The sequence below is a fragment of the Phyllobates terribilis genome, unplaced genomic scaffold, assembly GCF_046119375.1.
Source record: "Phyllobates terribilis strain yellow unplaced genomic scaffold, ASM4611937v1 Scaffold_4__5_contigs__length_816908805, whole genome shotgun sequence".
Lineage (NCBI taxonomy): Eukaryota > Metazoa > Chordata > Amphibia > Anura > Dendrobatidae > Phyllobates > Phyllobates terribilis.
Window position 1 is genome coordinate 676,214,543 of NW_027362764.1, and position 20,099 is coordinate 676,234,641.

General features: G+C 47.6%; 4 pseudogenes; all 4 read left to right on the forward strand.

Moving 5' to 3' along the window:
* Positions 1-324: 324 nt before the first annotated feature.
* Positions 325-444, forward strand: LOC141269185 (5S ribosomal RNA; annotated as a pseudogene).
* A 12,838-nt stretch (positions 445-13,282) lies between these two features.
* On the forward strand, positions 13,283-13,402 carry LOC141270130 (5S ribosomal RNA; annotated as a pseudogene).
* Positions 13,403-14,323: 921 nt separating this feature from the next.
* Positions 14,324-14,432, forward strand: LOC141268921 (5S ribosomal RNA; annotated as a pseudogene).
* Positions 14,433-15,038: 606 nt separating this feature from the next.
* On the forward strand, positions 15,039-15,158 carry LOC141269789 (5S ribosomal RNA; annotated as a pseudogene).
* Positions 15,159-20,099: the final 4,941 nt, after the last annotated feature.

Here is a 20,099-nt window from a genome sequence, read left to right on the forward strand (position 1 = left end):
CCTGAAGATCAGCTCAAAGTCATTGGCAACCATCTCACCCTCTTCCTTCATTCACCACTGGATATCTCGCTCCGCCCCCAAGTTACGGGTCCAGCTTGCTCTTTCTGTCACATTACCGCAATGAAGGGTTTAGCCTGCAGGAGACCCTGCGCCGAGACATTTTTGAAGACACCTGATGCGGCGGGTGAATCACTGCTAAACAAACCACACCTGTAGAGACGGCACAGACTTTGCATGGACCCTTCGGAGCCCGCCCCGTCACGGCCAGATTGCTCGCCACCAAGCGATCCTGAGAAAGGCTGACCGGGCGATGAATCGAGCAGCGTCTACTGGCCATACCACCTTGGATATGCCCGATCTCGTCTGATCTTGGAAACAAAGCAGGGCTGGGCTCGGACAGTACTTGGATGGGAGACATCCTGGGAACACTGGGTGCTGTAGACCATTTTGATGACGTTTTGCCTTACTGCCCAGCTCGGCTAGCATGGAACGGCGCCTTGCCGGACACCGACCTTAAGTAACTTAGATGATGGAAGCCCCAAGGTCTCTGAGCCAGTTGGCAGCTAAGCACGCTACCCCGCCGCCTTTATGCAGGCCTGACACCGAGCTCTTTGCTACAGCTAGGAGTGCTTATTGTCTCCGCAGCTCGCCGTGTGGAAATGATGGCGTTAAAAGCACCCGGGGCCGTGAAGGGGCCAGGCTTTCACCAGGTGCTAAGGGATGGTTTTGGATGCCGGCCGCTTAGCCAGGGCCAGCAGAAGTAACATGTTTCTCTGCAAAGAAGCTTGTGTAACCAAGCCAGACGGCTGACAAAGAGCTAACCTCAGTGCAAGCAAGGTGCGGAAGGAATTGGGGAGGGGGGGTGATTCCTGCTAGGGCCCTGAAATCATAAAACAGGCAGGAGAGTCTGACGCATGGTGATGGAGAGGTTGTAGGGGCAGATAGGGGGTGTTGTCACGTGCGAGCACGTGTGCATGCTGGCTTCTGTGTGAGAGTGCGCTTCCTAGGTGTGGCACGCTGCAGACAGTCAAAGGGATTGTTATCTTTCATTAAAAGTTAATCCCCGGCTGCAGCCTATTAGAAAGCAACTAACTGCGCTCTACTCACCCTACCCGGGTCTACCGGTGAGTCTCGCCTCTGCTCCCGGCCTGTGGCATTGGCCGTGAAGCTGACGTTCCGTCGACAGCGCTGCAGCCGATCAGTGAGCTCGGCGGCTCTGAGTGGGGTGTTGTGTCTACACGACCTTTTAAGGAAGCCAGAAAAAAAATTGAAGAGAAGTGAAAGCACAAAAGGACCCTGTCTTGCTGAGCACTGGAAAGGGCAGCCGGCAGCCAGACGTCAAAGTAGAAAAGCAGCAAGTGAGAGGCATGTCTCTGCCTACTGCCAAACCACCCTGAACACGCCCGAACTCATCTGATCTTGGAAGCTAAGCAGGGTCGGGCCTGGTTAGTAGTGTTGAGCCACCCCCGTAGTGTTCGAGTTCGGTTCGGTTCGTCGAACACCCGTGTGTTCGCCGAACTGTTCGTCGAACACCGTTAAAACCAATGGCAGGCAAACAAAAACACATAGGAAACACCTTCAAAGGTGTCCAAAAGCTGACAAACTGCTCAGAAGACATAACTAACACATGGAAAAGTGACAAGTACATACAGTCATGCGAAAATAAAAGAGGTGGAGGAGTAAAAGGGGGGGGAGACACAGATAGGCATGTCATGCCCTTCTAAAATCCAAAAAGTGAGAAGCCGAGACAGCCAGTCCGCTCCTGCCCGTGCCACCTCCGTGTCGCCGGGTTTGTGCCAGAGCCACGGTGAACCTGATGGTCAGCCCCCCTCTCCCAATACTGGTGCCTGTTCGCTGGTGGGTCGAGCGAGCCCCCCTGTGGTGGAGGCAGCTCTAAGCTTTTTAATTTAAATTGTCTCTCTAATTTGAATGAATACACTTTAAATCCATTTACAAGGATCTATTGGAGGGCAAGTCTCATGCCAGCAGCCGCGTAATTCCAGCTCCAGTAGCGTCCACTAAAGCTGCTGCAGTTAAAAAGCTTTTATAAGGATCGAGCTCGGCTGTCCACCGCAAGGCATCCTACTGCCAGTCCGAGCCCCTATGCCTTGGGGTACCTCCTGATGCTCTTCACTGAGTATCCTGTGGTCCCGAAGCAGTTCCTTTGAAAAAATGAAGTGTCCAAACTACAGGTGGTGTAGCTTGCTTAACAGCCGGGATAATCCGCTGATTAGCAGACCCTGCTACTAGGCACAAAGTATTTCCTGGGCTAGATGCAGTTAAAAATTTGTAATTAGATACTCTCGTTGGATTCTGAGAAAGCATTCCATAGAGTCTCCTGGCACGCCATATATGATTCTCTTGAAAAGCTTGGGGTAGGGGTCTAGGGGACCCTTTTATAGCCAAAATCACGGCCCTGTATCACAATACGTCACCTAGGCTGAAGATAAATGGAACTGTAGCACCCTGAGGGCTCGGTTGCTACAGAGGTATTGCACCTCACCCAGAGGTGTGATATCTCACTCTCAGGTAAGGATGGAGTGTGGATCAGGACCCGACACCTGCATGCATTACACCACATTGCCGTGGGGCAGGGCGACCAATATGCCTCTGAGATGGGCACGACAGTCCCTGTCCCTGGCTGGAGTGGGGGGAGGGAACACTGAGGAAGGGGAACCCTGTAGTGCAGGAGCAGGGAGGAAGCAGTTCCTGGGTGCATTGAGAAGGGAGTATAAAAGGTGGGCACCATCTTAGTTCAGTGCAGAGAAGTCTGAGCAGAAGTGGCAGGGAGCAGGGGCTCTGCATGAGCTCTGCTCCGGCGGCGGGCCTAGTAACAGAGGCCCAGGCTTGGAAGAGGGAGTAGGAAGGAAGAGGAGCGAGAAGGCTCCAGGAACGAGGAATGAAGGGATCCCAGGGGTGCGGACGGGCGAGTCGCCACCGCACGCCCGAATCCACCTGCGTGGAGGGGTCTGGCCAAAGGGGGAGACCGGTCCCCGAAACTAGTGGAGGCAGGAAACGACCCTCAGCTAGAAACCGGAGGCTGTGACATTTTATGTGGCGCAGCCCCTCGCTACACCCGCTAGGAAGGCACCACATAGGGTCAGGGAAACTGGCGCCAAGTTTACCAAGAGGAGGCCCGAGGCATCCGGACAGAAGGGTTGGTAAGAAAGGCCAGACAAAGGACACACAAAGGGGGTCCTGTGAAGCGCTCCAAAGTTATCTGGGAGTTGTCTGAGCCCCTCACCTGGTGAGCACAGTACAACGTGGGCAGCCGTTACCTGCAGACGTGGTCTGGATAATAAGAACTGTGAGTAAAGGCCCTGGACTGCATCACTGACTCCGTGTCATTACTGCTGCTGCCCTGCACCATCACCCCCATCCTCCGCACACACTGCCCTGAGGCTATACTCCTCCCGTGGGGAGTTATGCTACGCTCTGCTGCACCCACAACACCAGCCTCAGCGGTCTGCCCTGCAGCGGCGGTTCACTCTGACCGCAATCCACGGGTGGCGTAGTCGGACATTTAAACATCAAAACCACATAAATAGTTCCGCCACTGGTTTGACCACCCTGAGCCACAGACCGGGTCGCCGCCACGAAGACTACAACCACCAGCATCCACCAAAAAGGGTCCGGCTCCGGGTGTCCCAAGGCCCAGGGGGTGCATCAGAACATTTTCATCACCTTTCACAATCACCAATGGGACAAGGCAGGGATGTCCTCTGTCCCCTCTCTTATACATCCTAGTGACGGAGCACCTGCTCTCATCAATTCGCCATAACCCCAATATTAGGTGGATTGAGGTGGGAGGCACCGAGTACAAGTGCTCTCTATTTGCTGATGATGTCCTAGTATATATCACTCAATCACATATATCCATCCATGCTGTTATGGCTGAAATAGATCACTTTGTTACATGGTCAAATTTTAAAATCAATGCAGCGAAGTCTGAGGCCCTCGATGTCTCCCTCCCCAAATCCATATAGGATTCCATCCAGTCCAACTTTCCCTTTGCCTGGCCCTCACAGGGTATCAAATACTTAGGAATTCCTATTCATAGAGACCTCTCCCATCTATGTTATCTTAATTTTGGGCCCTTTATTGAACAATTCCATACAGACCACGGTTGGCAAGTTAGAACTGTAAGATTCACTACGTGAACCACTGGTGTTTTGTGGAAAAGCACATGTACACTGCGTTCCAAATTATTATGCAAAAAGTGTTTAGGAGTGATAAGGGAAGAATTTGTTTGTTTGTCAGTTAAACTCATTGATGGTGATGTGTGTCAGGGCTCTTTATATCACTGTAAGCAATTGCAGACACCTGTGCTAATTAGTTTGGCAGGTGTGTCCAATGAAAGGCAAGACTACTTAAGAAGGCTGTCTCACATTATTAAGCAGCCTACATTTTCTGCCAAAATGGGAAAGAAAAAGGATGTGTCGGCTGCTGAGAAGCAACAAATTGTGGAGTGTTTAGGTCAAGGCATGACTACAATCAACATTGTGCGATGATCAGGATGAAGTGTCTTGGCAATCAAGAAGTATGTAGCTGATTCACAGTACACACGTGTGCGTGCTGATAAGGGCAAATTGAGGAGTCTTTCCTACAGGCAATTACGTCAGGTTGAAAGAGCAGCGGCAAAAAAGCCTTGTCATAGCAGCAGACAAGTTTTTGAAGCTGCTTGTGCCTCCAACGTCCCCCGAACAACAAGATGCAGGGTCCTTCAGAGGTTTGCAGCTGTGCATACGCCATCCTGTCGACCTCCTCTATCCACTTCACACAAGCAGAAACGGCTCCAGTGGGCCAAACATTACATGAAGACTGATTTCAAAACTGTTTTGTTCACGGATGAGTGCCGTGCAGCGCTCGATGGTCCAGATGGATGGAGTGGAGGATGGCTGGTTGATGGACACCCCACGCAAACACGGCTACAGCGCCAACAAGGAGGAGGTGGAGTAATGTTTTGGGCTGGAATCATGGGGAGAGAGATTGTCGGCCCCTTTAGGATCCCTGAAGGCGCTAAAGATGAACTCCATAATGTATGTGGATTTTCTCAAACAGCACTTCCTGCCATGGTTCAAGAAGAAGAACCGTGTATTTCACAGCAAGATCATTTTTCTGCATGATAATGCACCATCTCATGCTGCACATAAAACATCTGCATCTCTGGCTGATATGGGTATAAAAGGGGACAAACTTATGGTGTGACCCCCATGCTCCCCTGACCTGTACCCCATTCAGAACCTTTGGAGCATCATTAAAAGGAGTGTCTATGATGGCGGGAGGCAGTTCACATCTAAGCAACAGCTCTGGGAGGGTATTCTGTCCTCATGCAAAACAATTGAAGCAGAAACCATCCAAAACCTGACAAATTCAATGGACGAGAGAGTTCAGAAGCTCCTTTCGAACAAGGGGTCCTATGTGAAAATGTAACATCACCTAGAATAAAGTTTTGAGTTGAAAACTGTTTGATTTCAGTTTCTAACAACCTGCTAATGCTTATAATTTCAAAAATGACCATTTTTTTGGTCTTTATTAAAATGAAAAGGTTGATTGAAAAGTTTGGGGGATCTAAGAGTGTGGCAACCCAGTAGTCATGTCTACTTCGAATTCTGACAATATGAGGTCATGCTGCAGGTAGTGCAGCAAGAAGGCACTTATGTGTCTTGCGCATCTCGGAGCCCCAAAATTATTTTCCGGGCTAGATGCAGCTTAAAATTATTATTAATTTTAAATCTGGTGAAGCTTTAGTATAGATGGCCTAATAGGATCAGTGCTGCACACTGCTACAAAGCCCAAATTATTTTCCAGCCAAGATACAGATAAACATGATTAGTAATTTGAAAGCTTAAAACGGTTGGTAGGGTGATTTTAACCAATCATCAAGCTTTTACTCTCCCCAGGATGACACAGGGGTAGAAAAGTCGTTTCGGATCCATGATTTGTTCATCTTTATGAACGTGAGTCTGTCTACATTATCAGTGGAGAGCCGCGTGCGCTTATCTGTCAGCACACCAACAGCAGCGCTGAACACACGTTCAGACAGAACGCTGGCTGCGGGGCATGACAATATCTCCAAGGCGTAAGTGGCTAGCTTCGGCCATTTATCCAGATTGGAAGCCCAAAAAGATCAAGGGTCCAGTGACACAGTCGTGGCTTCAATGTTTACTTGGAGATACTCCTGTACCATCGTCTCTAGGCGTTGACTATGTGTCAGACTTCTTGTCTCCTGTGGCCTTGCAAAGGATGGGCTAAAAAAGTGGTGAAATGATTCCGCAAAATTGATGTTACCAGCAGGTACTGTGGTTCTGTTACGGTTTGAGTGCTGAACACTTGACGGTCCCACGGTTGGCAAGTTGGAACTGTGAGATTCACTACGTGCACCACTGGTATTTTGTGGAAAAGCACATGTAAGATTCTGCAACAGTCTCTGCTGATACTCCTGCATGCGTGCATCCCTTTCTATGGCAGGAATAATTTCTGCAAATTTACTTTTGTACCGGGGATCTAACAGTGTGGCAACCCAGTAGTCAGGATTATTTCTAATTCTCACAATTCGAGGGTCATGTTGCAGGTAGTGCAGCAAGAAGGCACTCATGTGTGTTGCGCATCCAGGAGCGCCAAGTCCCTGTTGTGTTGGTGGCGAGGTAACAATCATGCTTCCTTCCTCTGTCCTCTCCCCCCAACCTCGCACAACAGAAATGTGATCAAGGTCTCCCTCATCTGATGAGTCTTCCATCAGTTCGTCCTCCACTTCTTCCTGGGCTCCTGCACCTTCCTCACTAGTTTGGCTGCTACCATGCGCCCTGGTAAAACCATCTCCCCCACCCTCACATGCCTGCCGCCTTGGTGCTGCCGACCGTCTGGACCTTGCAGATGTTAGCCCTTCCGCATACAACTCCTCCTCCTCTACTTCCTCCACCTCCTCTTGTGCCACCACCTGACTCCGAATTCTGTTTAACATGTGCTTCAGCATGTAAATCACCGGAATAGTCATGCTGATAATGGCATCGTCAGCACTAAACATCTTCGTCGCCATTTCAAAACTGTGCAGAAGGGTGCATAGGTCCCTGATCTGAGACCACTAATCCAGCGTGATTTGCCCCACCTCTGAATCTCGTTGGCCCAGGCTATACGTCAGAACGTATTGCACCAGGGCTTGTCGGTGCTGCCACAGTCGCTGCAACATGTGCAGAGTTGAATTCCACCGGGTAGGCACATCGCATTTTAGCCGGTGAAGTGGCAAGCCCAACGACTTCTGTAGAGATGTAAGTCGCTGAGCTGCGGGATGCGAACGGCGGAAGTGAGCACACAGCGACCGTGCCCTCTGCAGAAGGCCATCTAGTCTGGGATAGTGGGCTAAAAATTGCTGGACAACCAGGTTCAACACGTGAGCCATACAAGGCACGTGTGTGACATTGCCCCGGCGAAGGGCCGCACCCCGGTTTGCAGCATTGTTGCACACGGCCTTCCGTGGTTTCAGGTCCAGTGGAGACAACCATTCATGAAATTGGTTCTCCAGAGCTGACCACAACTCCTCAGCTGTGTGACTCACATTTCCCAGACATTTCAATGTAAAAACCGCCTGATGACGTTGAGCCCTACTGCCAGCATAGTAAGGAGGTGTGCAGGATCCCTTCTGCGCAGTTAGAAAGCTTGTGGCATGACCAGACAGGCTTTGGGTGCAGGTGGAAGACCGAGAGGAGGTTGAGGAGGCAGAAGCAGTGGAGGAACTTTGACATAAAGAGGATTGACGCACAACTCGTGGGGACGGCAAGACTTGGACAGCAGCCCCTTGTCCTGCTGTCACCATAGTTACCCAGTGCCCAGTCAGCGACATGTAACGCCCCTGTCCATGCCTACTCGTCCAAGTGTCTGTGGTGAAATGCACCCTGTCACACACAGAGTTTCTCAAAGAAGCGGTGATGTTGTGTGCGACATGCTGTTGGAGCGCAGGCACACCTTTCTTTGAGAAGTAGTGCCGACTGGGCATCTGGTACTGGGGCACTGCGACGGACATAAGGTCTCGAAAATCCTCTGTGTCCACCAGGCGGAAAGGCAGCATTTCTGTAGCCAAGAGCTTGCAGATGGTGAAATTCAACCTGTTAGCTTTTTCGTGGCTAGGAGGAAATGGTCTTTTACTTGTCCACATCTGAGGGACTGAGGGCTGGCTATTGTGCTTAGACGGGGTTGATAAGGGTGTCCCCGGCAAACTGCCGGTCTGTGAGGAAGATGCAGGCGGACATGTTAGGTTGCCTTGATCCAAAGGTGGTGCTATCGATGTCGGACAGCGCTCAACACCAGCTGGTGTTACCACCTCCAAAGAAAATGATGACCTGCCAATCACGCTGGCTGTTGCGGGTAAAGAGGTGGCAGGTCTGCGCCCCAAAACAGGTGTGACTGCTGTCCCCCCAGTCACAGAGGATGAAGAGGCCGCGGATGCACAAGATATGGCAGACGGTGGTTGGCCCGGCCGGCTAGGCCGCATTGTAGCACACTGAGCTTCCCACTGCAACTTATGCTTCATGTCCATGTGCCGGTTCATGCATGAAGTACTCAAACTATGTATTTTTTGGCCTCTACTTAGCTTTTGCTGACAAATGTTACAGATAACACGAGTTGGGTCATCTTTATCGATCTGAAAAAATGCCCAGGCTATGCAAGGCTTAGCACCCATGCGACCTGAAGAGCCACCACGACTTGTGGTGAGAGGCAGAGTTGTGTTTGAGGATGCAGTTGTTGACGTGCTTCCAGTACTACGTCTCTGTCCAGGAAGGCGCAACCTGACCTCGTCGTCACTAGCATCTTCCTCCACCTCCTCTGCTGACCTCATCTCTTGGCTGACTGTGGGTTGACAGTAAGTGGGATCTCCAAACTCATCATCATCACCCTGTGCGTTATCACACCCGTCGTCCTCAGAGCCAACCTGTTCCTGCCCTGACAAAAAACTAAAGTTGTCGCTCCAATCAGGTATTTGAGTCTTATCATCGTCTTCCTCATTGTCTCCACCAACAGGAGTTACAGTTTGGGAATGAGGGTCTACATTATGGTCAGAACCTTCTGCGTCTGGTCCTGGATCCGACTCATAAAGATTCTGGGCATCAGTGCAGATCATTTCCTCGTCTGGATTCACAGAAGCGCTGGAGTCAACCTCTGATTCCCAGGCTATAGTATGAGTAAACAGCTCTGCAGACTCAACCATCTGTTCTACCTCATACTCAGACGGGCAGCTGGAGATTTTGGAGCTGTGAGGAAGCAAGTGCGATTGGGGTGACACCTTTGAGGACTGGAGTATTTGTGATGTTGAAGTTGATGTGGAGGAGAGCCCACTTAAAGGAGCACTTGATATCCGTTGAAGCACCTGCTGTTTTTGTGCCTCATCTGGAATTTGTAGCGATTGGCGTGGCCATAAGGAAGGGATCTTATCACATTGTCCGCTAAAAGAAGTAGACATTTTAGTTTGGCTGGAAGATGGTCTTTCTTCTGCAGATGTTACTGTTGCTTTAACACCTACCCCACGGACACAACCTTTTTTCCCCTTCCCAATACGCCTATTCCCCTTTCCACCAGCAGCAGGCCTTTTTCCACTCATTTTGGTGGTTAACTAATTCACAACTCTGGAGTTGTTTGCACAAAAAAACAATGGATGGGAACCGAGCAGAGCTGAGTGGCCAAACTGTGGTATTAGGCCAAAACTATTGGCTGGGTTAGATGCAGAAAAAAATTATATTCAATTTGCAACCTGATGGAGGTCTGTATAGATAGATTAAAAGAACAAGTCCCACACACAGCTAGAAGCCCAATATTTTTTCAGAGGTAGATGCAGAAAAAAATATATTCAGTTTGCAACCTGATGGAGGTCAGTATAGATGGACTAATACAACAAGTCCCACACACAGCTAGAAGCCCAATATTTTTTCAGAGCTAGATGCAGAAAAAAATATATTCAGTTTGCAACCTGATGCAGGTCTGTATAGATGGATTAATAGAACAAGTCCCACACACAGCTAGAAGCCCAATATTTTTTCAGAGGTAGATGCAGAAAAAAATATATTCAGTTTGCAACCTGATGGAGGTCAGTATAGATGGACTAATACAACAAGTCCCACACACAGCTAGAAGCCCAATATTTTTTCAGAGGTAGATGCAGAAAAAAATATATTCAGTTTGCAACCTGATGGAGGTCAGTATAGATGGACTAATACAACAAGTCCCACACACAGCTAGAAGCCCAATATTTTTTCAGAGGTAGATGCAGAAAAAAATATATTCAGTTTGCAACCTGATGGAGATCTGTATAGATGGATTAATAGAACAAGTCCCACACACAGCTAGAAGCCCAATATTTTTTCAGAAGTAGATGCAGAAAAAAATATATTCAGTTTGCAACCTGATGGAGGTCAGTATAGATGGACTAATACAACAAGTCCCACACACAGCTAGAAGCCCAATATTTTTTCAGAGGTAGATGCAGAAAAAAATATATTCAGTTTGCAACCTGATGGAGGTCAGTATAGATGGACTAATACAACAAGTCCCACACACAGCTAGAAGCCCAATATTTTTTCAGAGGTAGATGCAGAAAAAAATATATTCAGTTTGCAACCTGATGGAGGTCTGTATAGATGGATTAATAGAACAAGTCCCACACACAGCTAGAAGCCCAATATTTTTCAGAGGTAGATGCAGAAAAAAATATATTCAGTTTGCAACCTGATGCAGGTCTGTATAGATGGATTAATAGATCAAGTCCCACACACAGCTAGAAGCCCAATATTTTTTCAGAGGTAGATGCAGAAAAAAATATATTCAGTTTGCAACCTGATGGAGGTCTGTATAGATGGATTAATAGAACAAGTCCCACACACAGCTAGAAGCCCAATATTTTTTCAGAGGTAGATGCAGAAAAAAATATATTCAGTTTGCAACCTGATGGAGGTCAGTATAGATGGACTAATACAACAAGTCCCACACACAGCTAGAAGCCCAATATTTTTTCAGAGGTAGATGCAGAAAAAAATATATTCAGTTTGCAACCTGATGGAGGTCAGTATAGATGGACTAATACAACAAGTCCCACACACAGCTAGAAGCCCAATATTTTTTCAGAGGTAGATGCAGAAAAAAATATATTCAGTTTGCAACCTGATGGAGGTCTGTATAGATGGATTAATAGAACAAGTCCCACACACAGCTGGAAGCCCAATATTTTTTCAGAGGTAGATGCAGAAAAAAATATATTCAGTTTGCAACCTGATGGAGGTCTGTATAGATGGATTAATAGAACAAGTCCCACACACAGCTAGAAGCCCAATATTTTTTCAGAGGTAGATGCAGAAAAAAATATATTCAGTTTGCAACCTGATGGAGGTCTGTATAGATGGATTAATAGAACAAGTCCCACACACAGCTAGAAGCCCAATATTTTTTCAGAGGTAGATGCAGAAAAAATATATTCAGTTTGCAACCTGATGGAGGTCTGTATAGATGGATTAATAGAACAAGTCCCACACACAGCTAGAAGCCCAATATTTTTTCAGAGGTAGATGCAGAAAAAAATATATTCAGTTTGCAACCTGATGGAGGTCTGTATAGATGGATTAATAGAACAAGTCCCACACACAGCTAGAAGCCCAATATTTTTTCAGAGCTAGATGCAGAAAAAAATTATATTCAATTTGCAACCTGATGGAGGTCAGTATAGATGGACTAATAGAATGATGCTATGCCCAAAAGATTTTACTTCACTAGGTGCAGTAAAAAAATTGGTATTCTATACACAGGTGGTATATCTTGCAACACAGATAGGCTACTCCACTGACTAACACACTCTGCAATAGGCCAAAAAGGATTAGCTTTGCTAGATTCAGCCAAGTGCTGTGAAAAAAACTTGCACAGCACTGGCACAGACCTGCCTGGCAAAAACTGATAGGAACTGATGTAACCTAGTCCTGAAAAGGACTCCAATTACAATTAGTCTTTACTCTCACAATCTATCTATTTAAGAGCACAGACCTGCCTGATAAAAGTCGTAGGAAATGCTGTAACCTAGTCCTTAAAAGGACTGCAATCACAATTATTCCCTACTCCCAAGCTATCTGTAGATTTGTGCGAAAATTGGCTTGAAATTAACAAGCAACAGCGGTGCCGTCTAACACGCAGCTGCAGCAGTGAGAAAATGGTGGCGACGGGGAAAATGGCTTGGTCTTATAGGGCAAGGACATGTGACATACACTGCCAATGACACATGCCCTTGCTTGTGTGAAAAAAAGCACTTCGCTCCGTGTGTGCGCTGCTGATAGGCTGACAGATTGCACCTCCCCATTGCAAATGCGGGAAAGAGAAAAAACAATGGAGATCTTCATTGTTCCTGCAGAGATCCATCCCCTGCCCCTCCCCCCACCCCGCTGTACACTCAAACTGCGTATTAACATTAATTTTCATCATTACTGAGAAAAAATCCAGTTATGATTTTGGTGCACGAACAGTTATTGAACATAACCTCGAACAGCCGAATTTTTCTCAAATTGTTTGTGTTCGCCGAACGGCTCGAACACCGCCCAAAACAGCTCGAATTTGAGATTGGCGAACAGTTCGAGTAGAACAACGCTCATCTCTACTGGTTAGTACTTGGATGGGAGACCGCCTGGGAATACCAGGTGCTGTAGGCCTTTGCTTTTTCCTTCCTTCCACCAGCAGGGGGCACTCTCTTCTATGCCTTTTTTCCATTCCCTTTCACAAGTGCACACATTCATTCTCTTTTCTTTTTTTCATTTGCTTTCTCTCTTGCGCTATTTCATCTCTGCAAAATACCAGCATCCTTCTGATCACCGTGGGCCTCCAGCATTGTTGCTTCTTTACTTTTAATACTAGGCTCCTTTTCACCAGGAACAGCGTCTCCCGCGTGGCTGGAGGCAACCACCGGTAACCCCAAGCAGAAGACCTATGCAGGCAGCACGACCCTCCCCCCTGAAGAACAGCTCAAAGTCACTGGCAACCATCTCACCCTCTTCCTTCATTCACCCCTGAACGTCTCGCTCCGCCCCCAAGTTACGGGTCCAGCTTGCTCTTTCTGTCACATTACCGCGATGAAGGGTTTAGCCTGCAGGAGACCATGCGCCGAGACATTTTTGAAGACACCTGATGCGGCGGGTGAATCAAACCACACCTGTAGGGACGGCACAGCCTTTGCATGGACCCTTCGGAGCCCGCCCCGTCACGGCCAGATTGCTCGCCACCAAGCGATCCTGAGAAAGGCTGGCCGGACGATGGATCGAGCAGCGGCTACTGGCCATACCACCTTGGATACGCCTGATCTCGACTGATCTCGGAAGCAAAGCAGGGCTTGGCTCGGACAGTTCTTGTATGGGAGACCTCCTGGGAACACCGGGTGCTGTAGACCATTTTGATGACGTTTTGCCCTACTGCCCAGCTCGGCTAGCATGGAACGGCGCCTTGCCGGACACTGACCTTAAGTAACTTAGATGATGGAAGCCCCAAGGCCTCTGAGCCAGTTGGCAGCTAAGTACGCTACCACGCAGGCCTGACACCGAGCTCCTTGCCACGGCTAGAAGTGCTTATTGACTCCGCAGCTCGCCGTGTGGAAATGATGGCATTAAAAGCACCCGGGGCCGTGAAGGGGCCAAGCTTTCAGCAGGTGCCCAGGGAAGGTTTTGGATGCCGGCCATCTAGCGAGGTCCAGCAGAAGTAACATGTTTCTCTGCAAAGAAGCTTGTGTAACCAAGCCAGACGGCTGAAAAAGAGCTAACCTCAGGGCAAGGAAGGTGCGGAAGGAATTGGGGAGGGGGGGCTGATTCCTGCTAGGGCCCTGAAATCATAAAACAGGCAGGAGAGTCTGACGCATGGTGACGGAGAGGTTGTAGGGGCAGATAGGGGGTGTTGTCACGTGCGAGCACGTGTGCATGCTGGCTTGTGTGTGAGAGTGCGCTTCCTAGGTGTGGCGCGCTGCAGACAGTTAAAGGGATTGTTCCCTTTCATTAAAAGTTAATCCCCGGCTTCAGGCTATTAGAAAGCAACTAACCGCGCTCTACTCACCCTACCCGGGTCTACCGGTAAGTCTCGCCTCTGCTCCCGGCCTGTGGCATTAGCCGTGAAGCTGACGTTCCGTCGACAGCGCTGCAGCCGATCAGTGAGCTCAGCGGCTCTGAGTGGGGCCTTCTGTCTACAAGACCTTTTAAGGAAGCCAGCAAAAAAATTGAAGAGAAGGGAAAGCACAAAAGGACCTGGTCTTGCTGAGCACTGGAAAGGGCAGCTGGCAGCCAGACTTCAAAGTAGAAAAGCAGCAAGTGAGAGGCTTGTCTACACCTACGGCCACACCACCCTGAACACACCTGATCTCGGAAGCTAAGCAGAGTTGGGCCTGGATAGTACTTGGATAGGAGACCGCCTGGGAATACCAGGTGCTGTAGGCTTTTGCTTTTTCCTTCCTTCCACCAGCAGGGGGCACTCTCTTCTATGCCTTTTTTCCATTCCGTTTCACAAGTGCACACATTCATTCTCTTTTCTTTTCTTCATTTGCTTTCGCTCTTGCGCTATTTCATCTCTGCAAAATACCAGCATCCTTCTGATCACCGTGGGCCTCCAGCATTGTTGCTTCTTTACTTTTAATACTAGGACCAGCGTCTCACGCGTGGCTGGAGGCAACCACCGGTAACCCCAAGCAGAAGATCTTTGCAGGCAACACGACCCTCCCCCCTGAAGAGCAGCTCAAAGTCACTGGCAACCATCTCAGCCTCTTCCTTCATTCACCCCTGGACGTCTCGCTCCGCCCCCAAGTTACGGGTCCAGCTTGCTCTTTCTGTCACATTACCGCGATGAAGGGTTTAGCCTGCAGGAGACCCTGTGCCGAGACATTTTTGAAGACACCTGATGCGGCGGGTGAATCACTGCTAAACAAACCACACCTGTAGGGACGGCACAGCCTTTGCATGGACCCTTCGGAGCCCGCCCCGTCACGGCCAGATTGCTCGCCACCAAGCGATCCTGAGAAAGGCTGGCCGGGCGATGGATCGAGCAGCGTTTACTGGCCATACCACCTTGGATACGCCCTATCTCGTCTGATCCCGGAAGCAAAGCAGGGCTGGGCTTAGACAGTACTTGGATGGGAGACCTCCTGGGAACACCGGGTGCTGTAGATCATTTTGATGAAGTTTTGCCCTACTGCCCAGCTCGGCTAGCATGGAACGGCGCCTTGCCGTACACCGACCTTAAGTAACTTAGATGATGGAAGCCCCAAGGCCTCTGAGCCAGTTGGCAGCTAAGTACGCTACCCCGCCGCCTTCACGCAGGCCTGACACCGAGCTCCTTGCCACGGCTAGGAGTGCTTATTGACTCCGCAGCTCGCCGTGTGGAAATGATGGCGTTAAAAGCACCCGGGGCCGTGAAGGGGCCAGGCTTTCAGCAGGTGCCCAGGGAAGGTTTTGGATGCCGGCCGCCTAGCGAGTGCCAGCAGATGTAACATGTTTCTCTGTAAAGAAGCTTGTGTAACCAAGCCAGACGGCTGACAAAGAGCTAACCTCAGTGCAAGGAAGGCAAGGAAGGAGCGGAAGGAATTGGGGAGGAGGGGTGATTCCTGCTAGGGCCCTGAAATCATAAAACAGGCAGGAGAGTCTGACGCATGGTGACGGAGAGGTTGTAGAGGCAGATAGGGGGTGTTGTCACGTGCGAGCATGTGTGCATGCTGGCTTGTGTGTGAGAGTGCGCTTCCTAGGTGTGGCGCGCTGCAGACAGTCAAAGGGATTGTTCCCTTTCATTAAAAGTTAATCCCCGGCTGCAGGCTATTAGAAAGCAACTAAACGCGCTCTACTCACCCTACCCGGGTCTACCGGTGAGTCTCGCCTCTGCTCCCGGCCTGTGGCATTGGCCGTGAAGCTGACGTTCCGTCGACAGCGCTGCAGCCGATCAGTGAGCTCAGCGGCTCTGAGTGGGGCCTTCTGTCTACAAGACCTTTTAAGGAAGCCAGCAAAAAAATTGAAGAGAAGGGAAAGCACAAAACCAGGGGAGGAGTCCTGAGGAGATAATTTGCATATTCCCACTGCATTTTGGGGTAAGTGAAGAGTCTCCGCGAGCTCAAAGAACACTGGATTTTGGCTGTTGGAGCTGAAAAGAGGACATCGGTAAACCAGGGGAGGAGTCCTGAGGAGATAATTTGCATATTCCCACTGCATTTTGGGGTAAGTGAAGAGTCTCCGTGAGATCAAAGAACACTGGATTTTGGCTGTTGGAGCTGAAAAGAGGACATCGGTAAACCAGGGGAGGAGTCCTGAGGAGATAATTTGCATATTCCCACTGCATTTTGGGGTAAGTGAAGAGTCTCCGTGAGATCAAAGAACACTGGATTTTGGCTGTTGGAGCTGAAAAGAGGACATCGGTAAACCAGGGGAGGAGTCCTGAGGAGATAATTTGCATATTCCCACTGCATTTTGGGGTAAGCGAAGAGTCTCCGCGAGCTCAAAGAACACTGGATTTTGGCTGTTGGAGCTGAGGACATCGGTAAACCGCGCGTCGGTAGGGGCGCGCATTTTGAAGCTTTTTTTTTAAGCTTTTTTCACTGTTTTCAGAACATTAACAATAAGAACATGGAAGAGTCCAGGAGCCATTTGGTGAGCTGCATATCCTACTACATGTTCACAGACTTGCCAGTGGAAAAGCCAAACTTCACATGCCAGAAATGCAAGCTTGTGTCCCTGTTGGAGGAAAAGTTGCGAAATCTAGAAGAGAGGTTAACTACCTTGAAAATCATTAAGGAAGGTGAAGAGTTCTTAGACAGAGCAGAATTATCTCTTCATGATTCAGAAAGAGAAGAAATTCGAACTGCACCTGACGAAACAGAGGAATGGAAGCATGTGAACCACAGAAGCAGGAGGATCGAGAGGCAGTCAGCACCCATACTGCTCAGGAACCAGTACCAGGCTCTCACGCAGGAGAACCATGAAGAAATACAGCAAAATAAGACTTTGCCAGCAATGAATAACCTTGTAAGCCCTCAGAATCCTCCTGGATGGAGAAAGAAGAATGTTGTGAAGAAAAAACGGAGAGTGGTGGTCATGCGGGATTCCCTGTTAAGAGGAACAGAGGCCGCTATCTGCAGACCAGACATAACCTCAAGAGAAATGTGCTGTCTTCCAGGAGCAAAAATTAAAGATGTGTCTGACAGGATATCAAGACTCTTCAGACCTACAGATCACTACCCATTCCTGCTAATACATGTGGGGACAAATGACACCGCAAGAAAGGACCTGGAAACCATCTACAGTGACTTTGAAGACTTAGGCAAGAAAGTGAAAGAATTGGGAGCGCAGGTGGTCTTCTCATCCATCCTCCCAGTGGATGGCCATGGAACAATGAGGTGGAATAAGATTTTACAGGTGAACAACTGGCTACGTCGATGGTGCCGTCAACAAGGATTTGGATTTCTGGATCACGGAATGAATTACCTATACGATGGACTACTTGCTAGAGATGGGGTGCACCTTACGAAGACTGGAAAACATGTATTTGGAAGTCGCCTTGCTACACTCATCAGAAGAGCTTTAAACTAGAACAATGTGGGAAGGGAAGCAAAAGGCCAGAAAAAGCCATACAGCTGACAAATACTATTGAGATCTCTGCTACTGGAAGTGGAAAGGAAGAACAAAGACAAAACAATTTAAATAATAAAAATATGGGAGGAAGAGAAACCAATCACAAACTAAAATGTTTTTATACAAATGCACAAAGCATGGGCAACAAACAAGGAGAATTGGAACTACTAATGCAGGAAAAGGAATATGATGTCATTGGAATCACTGAAACTTGGTGGGACGATACACATGATTGGAATAAAAGGCTAAAAGGATACAACTTATTTGCAAGAAACAGACTTGATAAACGAGGAGGAGGTGTTGCATTGTATGTTAGAAAAGTGTATATCTGCACAGAGATTGAAGCTTCAGAGAATGGGAGTTCTGTGGAAACTGTTTGGGTAAGAATACAAGGAGAGAACAACGAAAAGGACACCATTGTAGGCATTTACTACAGGCCACCTGGGCAAGCTGAAGATATGGATGAACTCTTTATGTATCAAATGACCAAGTTCTCCAAAAATATGACGTAGTGGTCATGGGAGATTTCAACTATCCAGACATTTGTTGGGAATCTCTCTCAAGTAAAACTAACAGGTCAAGCAAATTCTTATCCTCTCTTGCTGACAACTTTATCTTCCAAAAGGTAGGGGAGAAAACAAGGGGATCTGCTACTTTGGATCTAATCCTTATAAACAGGGAGGAAATGGTTGAGGAGGTAAAGGTGGCTGGGACCCTAGGAGGCAGCGATCATGCTATTATAGAATTTTGGATAACTAGAGGAGGAAGACATGTGAAGACTCAAACTTCAAGGTTAGATTTTAGAAAGACAGATTTTAAGAGACTCAGAAAGAGAATAGGAAGGATCCAATGGCTGGATGTCCTTAAGGACAAAAATGTCCAGGAAGGATGGGAAATTTTTAAAAATGAGATTCTCAAAGCACAATCGTTAACAATCCCGAAAAGTAGGAAGAATGGGAAGCATTTAAGGAAACCAGGATGGATGAACACAGACCTTAAACACATGCTAAAAAGAAAGAAATAAATGTTTATTAAATGGAAAGAGGGAGGCATATCTAAAGAATATTATAATGCAGTCTGCAGATCCTGCAGGTCACGTATCAGGTTAGCTAAAGCTGACAATGAATTAAGGTTTGCAAGAGATGTCAAAAGCAATAAAAAAGGATTTTGGGGGTATGTCAAAAGTAAAAGAAAAGTCAAAGATGCTATAGGATTTTTACAGGATGAAAATGGAGAAATGGTAAGAGAGGATGTTGAGAAGGCCGAACTTTTTAATTCCTATTTTGCATCTGTTTTCTCTCAGAAAGAAAATGTAACATCAGCTGATCTTCACTGTCCTTTTAAAGGAATAGAGGAATCCAAATTATCTGTAAACAGAAAGATTGTGAGGGAATATTTAGCTAACATAAATGAGTTCAAGTCTCCAGGTCCAGATGAATTACACCCCAGAGTACTGAAGGAGATCGTAGAAGAAATTTTAGAACCATTCTCCATAATCTTTGAAAATTCTTGGAGAACAGGAGAAGTCCCAGAAGACTGGAGAAGAGGAAATGTTGTTCCAATCTTCAAAAAGGGGAAGAAGGTGGACCCAGGGAACTATAGGTCGGTGAGTCTGACTTCTATACCAGGAAAGATCTTTGAACAAATTATTAAACAACATGTATGTAAGTACATGGATAAGAATGAAGTGATTAACCAGAGTCAGCATGGGTTTGTAACTAACAAGTCATGTCAGACTAACTTAATTTCCTTCTATGACAGAATCACTGACTGGGTGGATCAGGGAAATGCTGTAGATATAGTATATCTTGACTTCAGCAAAGCATTTGACAAAGTATCTCACACCATCCTTATTGAAAAAATGACCAAGTATGCAATGGACCAGGCAACTGTTAGGTGGATTCATAACTGGCTTAGTGATCGGACTCAAAGGGTGGTTGTAAATGGCTTCACATCCAGCTGGATGAATGTCTCAAGTGGGGTACCACAGGGCTCCGTCCTGGGACCTGTATTGTTCAACATCTTTATCAATGATTTAGATGAAGGAATTGAGGGTAAACTGATTAAATTTGCTGATGACACAAAGCTAGGAGGGATAGCTAATACTAGAGAAGAGAGAGAGAGGATTCAAAAAGACCTAAATAAACTGGAGCAGTGGGCAGCAACCAACAGAATGGTTTTTAACAGGGAAAAATGCAAAGTACTACATCTGGGCAATAAAAATGAAAAAAGCATATACAGAATGGGAGGAATAGAGCTAAGCAACAGGACATGTGAAAAAGACTTAGGTATACTAATAGATCATAGACTGAACATGAGTCAACAGTGTGATGCAGCAGCAAAAAAGGCAAATACAATTCTGGGATGTATTAACAGAAGCATACAGTCTAGATCACGTGAAGTCATTATCGGTCTTTACTCCTCTTTGGTCAGACCTCATCTGGAATACTGTGTACAGTTTTGGGCACCACATTTTAAAAAATACATAGACAAACT